The sequence below is a fragment of the Mauremys reevesii genome, linkage group 2 (assembly GCF_016161935.1).
Source record: "Mauremys reevesii isolate NIE-2019 linkage group 2, ASM1616193v1, whole genome shotgun sequence".
Lineage (NCBI taxonomy): Eukaryota > Metazoa > Chordata > Testudines > Geoemydidae > Mauremys > Mauremys reevesii.
This window is the reverse complement of record NC_052624.1, coordinates 163,009,036-163,025,295: the sequence shown is the minus strand read 5'-3', so window position 1 is coordinate 163,025,295 and position 16,260 is coordinate 163,009,036. Positions and strand designations below refer to the sequence as shown.

General features: G+C 42.1%; 1 long non-coding RNA gene across 1 annotated transcript; it reads right to left on the bottom strand.

The window, feature by feature from the left end:
* Positions 1–454: 454 nt before the first annotated feature.
* Positions 455–15,866, bottom strand: LOC120398698. The gene is made up of 4 exons (XR_005594639.1): positions 15,707–15,866; positions 6,443–6,505; positions 2,257–2,422; positions 455–1,232 (listed from the first exon to the last, which is right to left on the bottom strand). It is a non-coding gene; the product is annotated as an uncharacterized LOC120398698 (long non-coding RNA).
* Between the last annotated feature and the right edge of the window lie 394 nt (positions 15,867–16,260).

Sequence of the window (16,260 nt, the reverse complement as noted above, 5' to 3'; positions counted from 1 at the left end):
TTCCATGCAATAACCTGAATTGACTTTGAGGCATGTCAATCCCTCAGAATAAGCCATCTGCCTAAATGCAGGGCCCTAGGTATTCTGCAATTCCTTGACTAGGGAATTGGCTTCCGATTTCATCCCGATGCAGAATTTTCCTCCACAACCTGAACTACAATTTCCTTTTAAATCTTAATTTTATTTTTCCTTTTAGCCCTTATAGCTGCAGAGAAAACCCTGAAAACCCAACCCAACTATAATTTATGCAGTGGGATCTCCCTGGGTTTTCAGATAGCCTGAAACTATAACACTGAGGGGGGTGAGCTCCCCATTCTTTTTAACGGCCTGTTAACTTGGAAACCAAAAAAAATCCAAACCCCTATCTATGACCTGTAGCAAAACTGTGAAACAGCATAAAACAATTTCATTAGCAATAAACACATGAACTACTGTATTGTACATATTTCTCCTTTCGTATTTCATTCAGTAAAAACTATTTTCAAAATAAATGAAGTTGCAACAGAATTTCCACCAGTGTCAGACTTTTGGCTGAATACATAAGCCTTTGCCTATGCATCCTCAGTTCTGGCTATTTAAGAGCTTGAGAGAGTGACAATGTTCCACGGATACAGATGGGATCAGCTAACATTCCATAGATATAATTATCTGGGAAAACTGGTCCCAATATTTGGACCTTTGGAGGAGACTCATCTCTTTTCTTAGCCAATTTGCTGCAGGGAGGCTTTGTAGGAGGGAAGGTTATGTTTTATTTTGGGAAGTGTCCTTTCTTTCCTATGTTTTTGAAAGGGGTAAAGAGGTTAGGGTTTAGTGTATATTGTAAATGCCCCTGACCAACATGGATTTGGCACAATTTATAAATCCAAAACTTGCCAAATACAAAGAGCCAGTTTTTCTCATGCACTGGGATATGTTTGCTACAGGAGAATGAGTGGAAAACATATGGAAGCCAGTAACAACTCCCCAATTCTGTTGGCATGGCCCCAGGGTAAATCAATGTAGTCTAGGGACATCTCTTTCTTACAATAGTTGGATATGGCCCCCAAGGGACCATACTCCAGATGAGAATTGGAAGAGCACAACTCCACTCCACTCACACTTCCCTCTTCAGCTCACTATTCCCCACTACACTGGGATAGGTGGTTGGTGTAGGAGCCAGGTACATCACTGGGGGAATTTTCGCCTGGCTGGTTAGGCCAGATTCCAGCTCCAAGGCACCTTCTCAAAGGAGTCTGTATAGGGGATAGACAGAGAGGAAAATCAGGCTGAAAACATTACAACCACCTCCACACACTATATATTCTGTATATAGCACCTATTGCACTCCCATCCCATAACTTAACGGATATATTCTATCTGCTGCCTAATGTTCTGTGTACCATATTATCTCAATTTAGGATGTCCCCTATTTCAGCAATAAACATGTTTGTTTCAAAAATATGATTTTGTACTATATGGTTAAAATCCTGGCCCTACTGAAGACAATGGCAAAATTCGCATTGAAGTCAATGGTACAACTCCCATTGACTTCATTGTGGTCAGGATTTCACCCTATATGTTTCTGCGCTGTGAGTAAAGCATTGCAGGGTTCTGTCACCTAAGAATCTGTCTCCTTTTACTTTCCCATGTAGTTCGTTGCCTTGATATTTTGGTGGCTGCCTTACAACTACCTGCCTCTAATGGTCAACTGGTAAAGATTTATGTGAATTTGCATTGAAACAACTTAAATAATAAAATAGAGTTTCCAGAGGCTCCCTACTGTTTCACTCTCTCCTCTCTCTGATTGTTTTTGACTGCCAAGAGCCATTTCAACTGTCCTGTGGCTGAATGATAGTCAACATTTTAGCCATTGAGATGTCTGCCTTTTTCTAAAGCATCTACCCTAGACCACCAATGGAGACAAGATACTGGGCTAGCTGAAACATTAGCCTAGTTCAATATGGATTTTTTTAACATATGATAATATCTGTAGCATCAGGTATTAAACTATCAAATTAAAAAGCAAACTACCAAAACAAATTCTGCTAAGACATGAAAAGTTTAAGATCTAAAACCTCTTGGTTAATTGTAGGATTTTTATAACACTGTTCTGCAAAAGGAGTTTTCATTTCATATCTTTTCTAGCTATCAGTAGCTTCAGTAATAACAGAGTCAGTACACATTGTATTTCTTGCCACAAAGTGCAGAGGGAATATATGATTATGTTGCTCCCTTTTTTTTTTTTAATTCTGTGTGCAATATAGGCATTCCACCTACTTATATTGGGGATGAATTTTGCTCAGACCTCTTCAGATGATCCAGATCAAATACAACAAGCTTTTGACAGCAGCAAGCTGCCACTTCAATTTTGTACTTGTTCTCCTGTTCCACCCTCACATGTCATCTCAGTGAAATCTCATCTTGTCAGTCTGTTGTTCTGCTCCTGATAGACATGGTCAAATAACAGTTGGTGAATACTTACTTCAATTAGTCTAATATATTTCAAATAAATTTCTCAATTATTTGTTTCATTATCCAGCTCTTTTTAATTAATTGTTTCTTCTATATTTGTCACTATACATGCATTGCATTAAAAAGTCAGAAAATATTCATAGCCAATTTTTCCCCATTAGCTGGCCAGTTGTAATCTGTGACAAAGTTCTGTCTCAAACATTGATCATGTACACCATAAAATAGAAGGTTACTCACACATTTGGGACTCAGTCACAGAAAAAAACTACTAATAGAATGATACAATATTTCAGCATTCTGGATGACACAGTAAAGAAGAGCAAAACTAAAAGGTCTTCCACAGCACGAGTATGAGTGGTTAGTCAGGGTCATGGAAAAAGGAGGGCCTGGAAAATGAAGGTGCAGCATCTCTCCCCCTTGCTGGCACAGACTTAGGAGGGAAAACACAGTGGACCTCATCTGTAAACTGCTGCTGCCATTTTCATACTTTTTAATAGCCTGTACTTTGTTTTTCTGACTGCTGGGTTGGGCTGGACAGAAAAATAGAGTGTTTTTACTGTGTATCAGTTTTGTGAAATGCCTATTCACATTTGGAACAATGGCAGAAAGCTTTTATTTTTTAAAGAAACAAAAATTGCTATATGGGTTCTTATGACCACAGAGAGACCAAAACTAGAGGCCAAGGCTTTTATTATTGTTATTAATCCTTTGGAGAGCAATGACTCAACCCCGCTACACATGAGACATTGTGTTCTATAGCTCTCCTTGTGTATTACCTGGTTGTCTTGCTAATATCTTGGCTAGTAATAACCTCGGGTTGCTCCGTGCAGAGATTAATGTATTACCCCAGATCAGGATGTATTCTGCAAGCACCACTTGGTTGGTAAGTGCTCAATCAGGACTTTAAAAGAAGACTCTTTCAAGTCCTCCAGAGGTCAGAAAGAAAGGCAGATTGGTAGTAGAGGGAGTGAGGCACAAAAGAGGTGATGAAGCACTTCTGAAAGCTTTTTATTTGCAAAGGTTTGGTCTTCTCCAGGAGTGTCAGTACCACAGATGTAGGAGCTGACAGAAAGCTGAGGAGTAAAGCATTCTTACAATAAAAGTGAATATATTTTCCTGATTTGGCTTAACAAAGCACCATTTTTCCCTACTGTGCATCCCTTCTCCAGTTTTTGCTTCCCTCTATGGTAGCTACTTCACATCCACAAACAAAAAGGAAAATCATGACCTGAAACAAGAGAGAGTTGAGGAGGTGAAAGGAGCAAGTTCACAACAGGATGTGGAGTAGTAGTAATTAAATAGTGCATTGTGTATGTCCAACAGAGCATGCTGAGCAAACTTATAGAGTCTGCCATCCCTCTTTCTCTCTCAGCCAAGTTCCATCAGTTAAAACATGTAGCATTGTGGTAGCTATTGTGGAAAGACTGGACTGCTGTCAACTTTCATTGGTGTAGGAGTTACATGGTCAATTTGGAGGAATGGTATCCTGAACACGTGCCAGCACTGTCCACAGAGCAAAGAATGGTAGTAAAACATACATAGCATGCACAAAATTAAGACATTAACATCTTCCTGCATGACTTCTGCAGACAGAGAACACTTTGCCCATTCTGAAAGCCAGAAAAACCCTGATCCAAGTTTAAGAAGAAAACAACCAGGCAAAATATCAGCCAATAAGGTTTCAACTCATTGAAGCTCCATATTTTATATGCATGAATGCATTTATGGAATGACAGAGCCATACAATGCATGGTTACACAGTGCTGGCAAGTACAAGACTGAAGAATAATTTGCTACCTTCATCTCTACCCACTTGCTTCTAGTTGACAGCTGAGTTTGTATCATTTGGCCATTCAACAATGATGACAAACAATACAGACATTTTGCATAGACCTTACAATGTCTTTTTAAGTACAAACTGCTGCAGTCACCCTTAAATAATGAAACTAGCTTCTTAGATGGCATTTTCTCCTTCATTATCAATGGTATCTTCATAAGGGAAGATTAAAAGTTTTGACTATATTATTCATCAAGTTTTCATGGACACAAGGAATAAAACCAATGCCAGTATGGTATAGAAGATGACAATTTTAACCAGAAATGTAGATTATTTTTCTCCTTTGTCCCTGTCCGTGCCAAATATATCATAATGGAAACTGACCAGGGAACATCAGGAAATGCAAAAAGGGACAATGAAAGGAGCAATAATTAGAGTTCAGCAAATAAACTGAATTTTCACTTCAGGAGCTGAACTGAAAAATCTGAAAAAAATAAGTATTTTACATTTTGTTTTGGGTTGTTTTTCAACCTTTTAATATTTTTAAATGGTTAAATTTCTAATCAAAATGCTGTTTTGAAAGGGTTGATGGAAACAGTTTTGACTTTTCAGATTTTTTTTTATTTTTTATTTTTTTATTACCAAAACTATTTACTGAATTCAACTGGAATTCACAGACAGTTTCAATGCATCCAAAAGGTATTTGTTTGGTGAATTTGTGAACAAATTTTGCCCATCTCTACTAATAACCACATTGATACTAGTGATGGCCAAACCTCAAAAGGCTTGACGTTTGTAGCTTTGTTTGGAAACATTTTTAGAAGTTGGACATTCATAAAAATCTATAGGTTCTGAAAAATGGGGGTGAGAATTTTGAAAAAAAATAAGCTTTCCTCTTTTTAAACAGAAGATTTGAAATACTTATTTCTATTCAAGTCAGAATTTGTTCTGCTGGGTATTCCACCATTCTTGTTGTCAGTCCCATCAGAACTTGGATGTGCACAAAGCTAAAAAATCAGGAGCCTCCTCAAATCATATATAGGTTTATTTTGATCAAGGTGATGAGTTGAAGGGGTTCTCTCATTTTATCCATTACAGCAGAAGCCCCAAGAGGGCTCTCGGGTCCTTCTATGCAAAATATTTTGACAGTAGAAGCAGGAGGTGGTGGGGGGGAATCTCTGTCATCCAGTAGTGTTTTGAGCATTGGCCTGCTAAACTCAGGCTTGTGAGTTCAATCCTTGAGGGGGCCATTTGGGGATTTAGTAGGGATTGGTCCAGATTTGAGCAGCAGGTTGGACTAGATGACGTCCTGAGGTCCCTTCCAACCCTGATATTCTATTAACCTTTTTGAGCTGCTGGAGCGCCAAACCCCTGAAGCTTCACAATCATCTATAAAATCTAAACATCCATGCCCAATCCTTAAAAAAAGTCTTCAGAACTCTGTAAATGAACCCTGGCATGTTCTGTATCATGTAACTCATGCAAGCCAAACTGCAGAATTTGCTGATATCCCTCTTCCTCCGGTTATATTTCCTCATTAAAATTAGTGTGGTGGAAGTTTCCATCTTCCAGCAATTGGGTGAATATTTTTTCTCTTAATTTGATTAGCATTCTTTTATTACACTTAATCCTCAAGCATAAAAAGATTGTACTTCAGTTGGGGTGGGACCACCTGGTCTCTCCCCTTTAAAAAATCTTGTTTAATTGCAAATTGCTTACTCATCTGTTCTTTAATGAATCCCGTCAGTCTTAATTTGTCTTCATTGATTGGAGCTGGCTATTCTAATAGAGAATCACTTAACTGGAGTAGCTGGGGGAAAGTTATTGTAGTGAGACAAAACAGCAGGAGAAAATGGAAGAGACAAGGAATTGTCATTGATTGTTCTCATTTGGAGGGAGGAGGGAAAAGGGAGAAGCTAGGAAGCAGTTGGTTTTATTGGAAATCTATAAAGCTTAGATGAGATGACACAGATGTAAATTAGATAAAATGCTACAGTGAAGTGCCATTTATTCACCTAAGGAAAACATTACAGTGAAAGACAATGACATATAATCTAGAACTACTGAGAACAATTACACACACACACACAAATCAGTACATCTTCAGAGTTCACAAAATACCCATATTGACAGCCCTAATGAGAAGAGAATTTGGTTTATCCACGGAACTGATATAAGCAGATACAAGCAGAAGCTCTCACCTGAAAGACCCACCTTAAGTAGTGTGAGGGTAACTTGGTCTCCATGCCCACTCATTCCTTGGTCTTTCTGCTGAGACTGTTGACAAAAGGGGGTCAATTAATTTCAATGGTTTCAGTGGCTGTACTGACAAATACAGATACTTTCATGAGAATGCCAGTACTTCCTGCTTCAGGTCAAGTCATCAGTATCACAAGATGGTCCTTTTTTGCAGCATTTCAAAGCCTGTTTCTAGGTCTGCCTGGAGTTTGAAAGTGCAAAGGCAAGAAAATAAAAAATAATGGTGAAAAAAAGGTTAACCAAACTGTTTCAAAATTCAAAGTTTTGGGGGATTTGGATGTTGGAGTTGGTACTTTATATAATCAGGATCACCCATCCCGACTAATAACCACTAGAAAAGCATTTCAGTTTGCTATAATCCTCAATTCTTATTGACAAATCCCCTTTTCTAACTTCAATTCCACTGAATATCAGAGGGAAGAGCATTTTTACATCATTCACAAATTATCAGTGGATGTAATGAAATGGTTATTCTGATAAATCTAAAAGGCACACTGCAAAAAAAAATTAACAATGAATCATAAAACAAACTAAAAGAAAAATATTAGAAATACAAGTGCTGACTGTTTTGAAATCTGCAAACATGCCAGTGGAGTATTCCTGGGATCATCAGTCATTACAGAACTGTAAATGCAGCATTTTGATGAAGATTGTTTCTAACCCAGAAAAAATGAAAACCACCAATCAATGGAGACAATCCAAGGAGCAAAACAAATGTATCAAAAATGGCAGAGAAGCAAATTAAATCAGGAAATTCGAGCACACCTTGTTTAAAAGTTAATTGCCTGCCAAACAGCGAGCTAGTTTGAAACCAAAGAGACAGTGAGAAAGAGGAACTCCCTGTATCTTATGTAAACTCTGAGGGAAATAGTGAGACAATTATAAAGCACTAGCAGCGCAAAAAGGATATATGTAGAATCAGAAATCATGAGGCCAAAATTTCTACTGTTAAAATAGTGCTATGCCATCTTACAATATCAGTGGCTTCACCAGTTTACACCAGAAAATAATTTGATCCATGTAGTGCAATTCCAGAAGTAGAATTAGATGCAAAGCAATTCATATTGCAGGGGTAATCTAGTGCTCACATATTAACCAACGGAATGTTAACTGGGTCAAATCTACATCACTGAACAAAGAAAACTTATTTTAACAAGGAACAACTATATCTAAATTTAGGGCCAGATTGTGATATCCTTACTCACAATAATAACCTTAATCCACATGTGGGATCACTGATGGTGTACTCAAGTAAGTGTATTCCTTATTGGCCTGTAGTGATGACCTAGATTTCAAAGGTTCAGCAGTGGTTCTGCTTGGTTTGGGAAATGGTTGTAAATACTGCCATAAATTTACACTTGGTATTTTTGTTTATTATCACAACCAAATCACAGTGATCATGAGGAAGATGGACAGCTCTAGATTTGAACTCCTGGGCATAGTGAGAGCAGATTGATAGGTGTAGATAAGAAATGTTTCAAGCAAGAGAAGAAATATCTCATTTACTCAGGTCGTAATGACAACAAACACTCAGAAGTTTGACTCCAAAGCAGATTCCTAAAGATATCAATCATATAGTACTATTCTCCGAGGAGGAACATAGTAATGACAATAAAGATGAATTTTGCAATTGACTCCAAAGTGTGGTTGCCAGAATACCTAAACATGACTTACTGCTTGTGATGGGCAACTTTAATGCTAACGTAGGATTTGACAAACAGGGAATAGAAAGAGCAATGGGGAAGCATGGATTGAGAACTATCAAGCAAAATGAGGAGAGACTCATGAATTTGTACTTGGTGTCCAGCTTAGTTCTTGGATGTACCCTATTCACTCACAAAGACATACACAAAGAAACGTGGAATTCAGCAGAAGGAAAAAAAATCAGATTGCATCTGCATTAGTTTGAAATTCATGTAATCTTCTCCAAGAGATAAGGGCACATCGAGCAGCAGATCTTAGCAGCAACCACAGTCTTTGCATTGCTAAACTGAAATTAAAATTGAGAAAGATCAACTTTAAACAGAAAGTGATAAAAAAACTGATATAGAGTACTGCAAAAAATTCCAGCTTGAATTACGGGACAGATTTGAGGCACTACCAAAAGCAGAGGAAGGTGAAACAGACTGTATCTTAAGAAAAATGGTCAGTGCTCAGATACAATGTGATTGCAACAGTCACAGTTGAATATTAACATAGATCAAGAATTGATAAAACAAAAGACACGGTCTCTCATCCAGGAATGAAAAAAGTACTGAAAGGAAAATTCCAAAATGCTAAGACTAACGGACTATTAGAAAGGGCAAAGGAGGAGTATAAGAGAGCAGACAAAGCAAAGAAAAGCAACACAAGGGAAGGTAAATGGAGATATGCTGAAGACTTAGCAGCTGAAGCTGCTGCTATGATAGGAAACCACAAAACCATTTGTCAAACAACTAAAAGCCTATATGGAAATTTCAGAACAGGATATGGTAAAAAAAAAAAAAACCCTGGATAATGAAGAAGTGTATTAAAAAATAAACACTGGTACAGCATATGAAACACCTAGAAGTCTTACACTTTTCTGACAATATTACAGTGCTGAGAGATACCCCTGAAATGTTACAAAGATAGACAACTTGGTAAAAATAACAAGCCAAGAAGGGCTCAAAATTAGTTATGTTAAAACAAACATCCTTGAACCTCCATAAATCAAGTAGCAGAATCAGGCAAAAAGAACAGTTCATCTACGAACAGAACCATATTTGCCTATGAAGATCTCAAGAAGGAAGTGAAATCAAGGACAGGAACGGCATCCATAGCATTTAATAAAGTCAACAATGTATGGAAATCAAAGATAGACAGCACTGAAACAAAACTGAATTTTTTCAATTAAAATGTAATCTCAAAGTTACCATACAGCTGTGAAAGCTGTACCAAAACATTAGAGAGCTAGACATCTTTGAAAAATCAATGCCTCTGAAAGATTCTGGGCATTGATTGAAAAGACTTCATCACTGAAGAAGAAATTCAAGAAATCACAAACCAGCAGCTCATTTCCATCAGAATCAGAAGGAAGCACTGTACATATTTTGGGCATGTAATCTGGATGCCAACACAAATGACGTTGAATGCCTACATGGAACTGTCAAAAGGAAGTCAACTGGTGTAAGGAACCAAGGGAAAACTTTGCCCAAGAGAAAACTTAAGCAGAACCCTTAGCAGGGATGGCAGAATAGTCCATCTCAACACCATAGCGCAAATGAAAGAGACTGGTTTCTGCTCTGTGTGCCAACATCGAGGCAGGAGGGATGTTAAACAAATGAGCAAGAAAGCAAACAACCAATAATCACTGGTGTTTGCAAAGTCTCTGAAAAACTTTTCAAATGCACAAGGGAGAGTTAACCAATCTTTTCTAAAATCTCAGAAAACAAATGGGATATGGTTTAGTTTATAAATTGGTTGGTGTCTGGATTCAGTTCTTATTAGGGCTTGGAAGGGTCCATCTTTCTGGGATCAGTGAATACCGAACACTGACTGACTTTTTCTGACAGCTGGCAGGTACTTTGGATAGCAAGTGACATCATGATGTGACATATTTAAGGAGAGTGTCACTACCAGCTAGCAATAGCTTGTGGCTAATGTGATGCCTTATGCAAAGCACCAGATACTCCTGACAGGCAAGGACTTGGGACAGCAAGAAGACACAATAGCTCAGCAAGGGAAGTGAAAAAGATTTTCAGGAAAGTTGAATTGTTATTTTATCCTTACTGAATTATGCTGACAACAGATACTTCTCCACTTTAGCAATAATGCTCAAGGCTGCAATAATGCTCAAGGGCCAACATCATTAAAACCAGGCAGAGAGAGAACATAAAGAGCTGCAGCATATACAGCCAGGTGTGGACAGCTATCTTTAGAATAAAGGGATATTCAGGGAGACAAATCTTAGGCCTGGTCTACACTACGCATTCAAACCGATTTTAGGAGCATTAAACCGATTTAACACCGCACCCGTCCACACTACAGGGCCCTTTATATAGATATAAAGGGCTCTTTAAACCGGTTTCTGTACTCCTCCCCAACGAGAGGAGTAGCACTAATATCGGTATTACCATATCGGATTAGGGTTAGTGTGGCCGCAAATCGACGGTATTGGCCTCCGGGCGGTATTCCACAGTGCACCACTGTGACCACTCTGGACAGCAATCTGAACTCGGATGCAGTGGCCAGGTAGACAGGAAAAGCCCCGCGAACTTTTTAATATCATTTCCTGTTTGCCCAGCGTGGAGCTCCGATCAGCATGGGTGGCGATGCAGTCCCAAATCCAAAAAGAGCTCCAGCATGGACCGTACGGATGTGATCGCTGTATGGGCAGACAAATCTGTTCTATCAGAGCTCCGTTACAGAAGACGAAATGCCAAAGCATTTTAAAAAAATCTCCAGACAGAGGCCACAGCAGGGACTCAGCACACTGCTGCGTGACAAGCGTAACGGAAAGCCAAAGAATCAAATGGATGCTCATGGAGGATGGGAGGGGGGACTGAGGACTCAAGCTATGCCACCGTTCCTGCAGTCTCCGAAAAGCATTTGCATTCTTGGCTGAGCTCCCAATGCCTGTAGGGTCAAACACATTGTCCGGGGTGGTTCAGGGCATAGTTCGTCAATTTACCCCCACCCCCACCCCCAGAAAGAAAAGGGAAAAAAATCGTCTCTTGATTTTTTAAATGTCACCCTATGTCTACTGAATGATGCTGGTAGACGCAATGCTGCGGTAGTGAACTGCAGCATCCTCTCCCCTCCTCCCTGGTGGCAGATGGTACAATATGACTGCTATCCATCGTCATCATCAGCCCATGAGTGCTCCTGGCTGGCCTCAGGTGAGGTCAGCCGGGAGCGCCTGGTGGCAGACGGTACAGTGCAGTAGGACTGGTATCCGTCCTCGTCATCAGCCCGTGAGTGCTCCTGGCTGGCCTCAGGTGAGGTCGGCTGGGGCGCCTGGGTAAAAATAGGAATGACTCCCGGTCATTCCCAGTAGATGGTACAGAACGGCTGGTAACCGTCTTCATCATAGCAACTGGGGAATGAGTTCCATAAGCCCCCGCCCTTCATGTGTAAAGAAAAGATTCTGTACTGCCTGGACTATCATAGCAGCGGGATGCTGGGCTCCTCTCCCCCACACTGCTTAATGTCCTGCCTGGACTATCATAGCAGTGGGATGCTGGGCTCCTCTCCCCCACACCGCTTAATGTCCTGCCTGGACTATCATAGCAGCAGGAGGCTGCCTTCCCCTCATTTTATCTCACTAACAAGTCACTGTTTCTTATTCCTGCATTCTTTATTACTTCATCACACAAATGGGGGGACACTGCAATGGTAGCCCAGGAAGGCTGGGGGAGGAGGGAAGCAACAGGTGGGGATGTTGCAGCGGCACCCCCTGTGAATGGCATGCAGCTCATCATTTCTGCAGGATCTGAAACGGAGCGGCTGTGCTCTCTGGTTCTCTGATACACTGGTTCTCTAGTACACTTGCCCCATATTCTAGGCAGGACTGATTCTATTTTTCAATACCATAAAGGAGGGATTGACTCGGGGAGTCATTCCCATTTTTGTCTTTGCGCCCCTGGCCGACCTCAGCCAGGGGCACCCATGACAGCAGCAGTCAGTACAGAACGACTGATAACCGTCTCTGCTATCATGCAAAAGCAAATGAATGCTGCTGTGTAGCGCTGCTGTATCGCCTCTGTCAGCGGCATCCAGTACACATACGGTGACAGTGACAAAAGGAAAAACAGGCTCCATGGTTGCCATGCTATGACGTCTGCCAGGGCAATCCAGGGAAAAAGGGCGCAAAATGATTGTCTGCCATTGCTTTCCCAGAGGAAGGAATGACTGACGACATTTACCCAGAACCACCCGCGACAATGATTTTTGCCCCATCAGGCACTGGGATCTCAACCCAGAATTCCAAAGGGGGGGGAGACTGCGGGAACTATGGGATAGCTACAGAATAGCTACCCACAGTGCAACGCTCCAGAAATCGATGTTAGCCTCAGACCATGGACGCACACCACCGAATTAATGTGCTTAGTGTGGCCACGTGCACTCGACTTTATACAATCTGTTTTACTAAACCGCTTTATGTAAAATCAGAATAATCCCATAGTGTAGACATAACCTTAGCGATGTTACCCACAATATATCCTCCCACTCAAAGGGATTGTGGAAGGGTGGAGAATGAATGGAGCACTAGACAAACACCTTTGATCAGCTGGATCACCTGTACTTTCCATTAATCAGAGATTCAATAAGGAACACAGCTAATGGGAATAAGGAACACAACTCTTGCCACTGGCCAGGGGATTCAGACTAGCATGGGAGGAATGTGTACCATGGCCTTCCAGTTCAGGAGAGCTAGCAGATTCTCAGAGACAATAGAGATTTATCCCATCAAGTTTTTGTCATGCCAGTTAAGTCATAATTTAGCTTGTTTGGGCATGTGAGGGCATGTCTACACTGGGAGAGATACAGCGCTGGGATTTATATCACCACTCATAGAGCACTGAAGGGAAACCACTGTTGTGTGTTCACACTGTCAGCTGCCTGAGCAATAGCGTGTTCACACTTGCAGCACTTGCAGTGGTATTTGGAACGTTGCACTGTGAGGCAATATCCCACAGAGCATTTCTTTCTCTTCTGCCACTAAGAGTTGTGGGAAGGCTGAGGGGGGGTCGCAGGGCATTCTGGGTCCTGTCTCAATGCCCTGTGATGCATTGCTTCACATCCCAGAAATCCTGTGCTTCTGTCCACATTTGGCATCATCTTTCAACGATTTGTGTACTGTGCACCCTGTCTCTTTGGGCTGCAGGAATGGATCCCGAACTGTTGACCAGTATGCTGCTTGCTCTGACCAACAGGTTACGAGTGGCAGTGGAGTTATTCCTTAAGCTACAAAGGCAAGAGGAGTGCAACATTGATCTCACCACGCATACTAGCTACAACATGAGATTGATTGTGGCTTTCACGGAGGTGCTGACCACAGAACACCACTTTTGGGCTCGGGAAACAAGCACCGGGATCACATCATGTTGCATGTCTGGGATGACAAGCAGTGGCCACAGAACTTTTGGATGAGGAAAGCCACATACACAGGACTGTGTGATGAGCTCTCCCTAGCCCTGTGGTACAAGGATATGAGAAAGAGCTGCCCTGCTGTTGGAGAAGCAAGTGGCAATTGCACTGTGGAATCTGGCTACTCTAAACTGCTACAGATTGGTCGCTAACCAGTTCGGTGTGGGAAAGTCAACTGTTGGACTCGTGTTAATGGAAGTCTGCAGGGCCATTAATCTTATCCTGCTCCAAAAGACCATGACTCTGGACAACATGCGTGCCATTGTGGATGGCTTTGCACAAATGGGCTTCCCTAACTGTGGAGGGGCGATAGATGGCACACATATTCCAATTCTGGCTCCAGACCACTTAGCCACCAAGTACATTAATTGCGAGGGGTATTTCTCTATGGTTCTCCAGGCACTTGTGGATCACCATGAGCGTTTCACAGACATTAACACAAGCTGGTCCAGAAAGGTGCATGACACACACAACTTTCAGAACACTGGCCTGTTCAGGAAGCTACAAGCATGGACTTTCTTCCCAGATCAGAAGAACACCATAGGGGAAGTGCCCAATGTGATCCTGGGAGACCCCGCCTACACCTTAATGGCATAGCTTATGAAACATACATGGGGCAACTTGACAACAGCAAGGAGCGGTTCAACAAGAGGCTGAGCAAGAGCAGAATGACTGTTGAGTGTGCTTTTAACCATTTAAAGGTCCACTGGTGCTGCCTCTATGGGAAGCTGGACCTGGCCAATGACAATATTCCTTTGTTTATAGCCACGTGCTGTACGATCCATAATATTTGTGAAGGGAAGGGTGAAATCTTCACTGAGGGCTGGACCACAGAGGCTCAGCGCCTGGAGGCTGAGTTTGAACAGCCAGAGACTAGGGGTATTAGAAGGGTGCAGTACGGGTCCATAAGGATCAGAGGCAGCAATTTGAAGCTGAAAGCCACTAATATTTGTTGCTATGCTCGGGAGTGCAATGCTTGTAATGCTAGGAGGTGATTGTGATGTGTGCAGATGATTCAATATGAAGGTTTTAATGTAATTGTCTCTTGCTTTGCAGGTCTCTGTTTGCTTTCAATTAATACAATAAAGATTGCTTTGAAACCAACACAATATTCTTTTATTAAAAAACAACAACTGCAGGAGAGAGTCAAACAAAAAAAAACACATCAGCACTGAGGGGAACAGGGGAAAGGAAGGTCCCAGGAGGAGGTGGAGTCCCAGGACAGCTAAAGATTTGTGTATGTCCAAGGATCAAACTACAGAGGGATGGGTGTTGAGTGCAGTGAGTAATGGGAGTCCGCAGTGCTGGACTGTGATGGGGGAGGAGTGGAGTGCCGCGGGTATATACTGGAGCCAAGAGGTTGATAAAAGTGTGTTGGTGGTGTCTGGGGGGAGCATGGGAAAGAGTTTTGCAACAGTGCCTGCAGGGGAGGGCAGGCACGGAGCTGATGGGTTTGAAGTGCTAGTATCACCTGGAGCATGCCCGCTTGGCACTAAATAACGTTTAAGAGACACTCCATCGCTTCATTCTGGCCTGCCGCGTTCTCTTTTCGATCACTCTTCTCGCTGTCCCTCCACTCCTTCAATTCCTGTTTCTTGACCATGGAGTGCATCATAACATTACACAGAAAGTCCTCCTTAGTTCTTCTTGTCCCCTTTCTAATTCAGTGCAGCTGTTCAGCTGCCAATAACAAAATCAGAGGCTGGGCTCCCAAGGTCATCTCTGTGAAGTTTAAATGCAACATTTTACAGAAGCAGTATTGTTTGCAACGCAGAGAACACTGATTCAGTGATTTAAAACACGGCCAATACTCACACACCTGTCACTTACTGGCTGACCCCAGGAAAGCATATGAGCCACAAGACCCCCAAAATGGTCAGTCGCCACAGGGGCAGGGTAAATCACTGTTCCCAGACCCTGCTGTACACTGGGCACATGGCTCTTGGGGAAAGCCAGTACTGAAGAGGGGGCCTGATAATCATTCCTGTTGCCACACTTTCCACAGAATGTGATCATTATGGAAGATACCTCGCTGCTAAGAGTGAGCAGAGAATCAAGGGAGCGTCTTCTCTAAGACTGTATCTTCTGCCCTGGCCCCATGCGGCTCACCTGTGTGCAGCAATGGTTCCCCTTCCCCGCTTCATGATGGCACAGTGGCACGGGAAAGTTACCGTTAATGGGGCAAGAAATAAAGCAGCTCTGCTAAAGAACCTGCAGCAGTGGATTACCAAGCATCTCCATGAGAGTTTCCTGGAGTTCTCTGAGGCGGATTCCTGTGAGAAGTGAGGGAGAAAATCAACAGCCTGTTCTGCCACTCAGACTAGGCATGTGGTGGGAGACAAACCTGTTTTCTGCAATCCTCCTGCCCCCAACAACTCACTTCAGCGATTCCCCAAATCAAATCCACTTACCAGGGGCCTCCTCTCCTGTTTGCACTTCATCAACATCTGACAGCTGTGACTAGTTAGCTCCTTCTGGGGTAGAAAAGAGCTCCTGGCTGCATGCATCTCTGACCACCAAATCATCCTCTGCCTCTGCCTCTGCCCTCTCCCCTCCCCATCTTCATCCAAGATTTCCTCCTCCTGGCTTGGTCCACTCTCAGCTGGCATGTACTGGCTCAGGCCAATGGTCAATCTAGCTCAGTATCTTGTGTTCTCGCAATG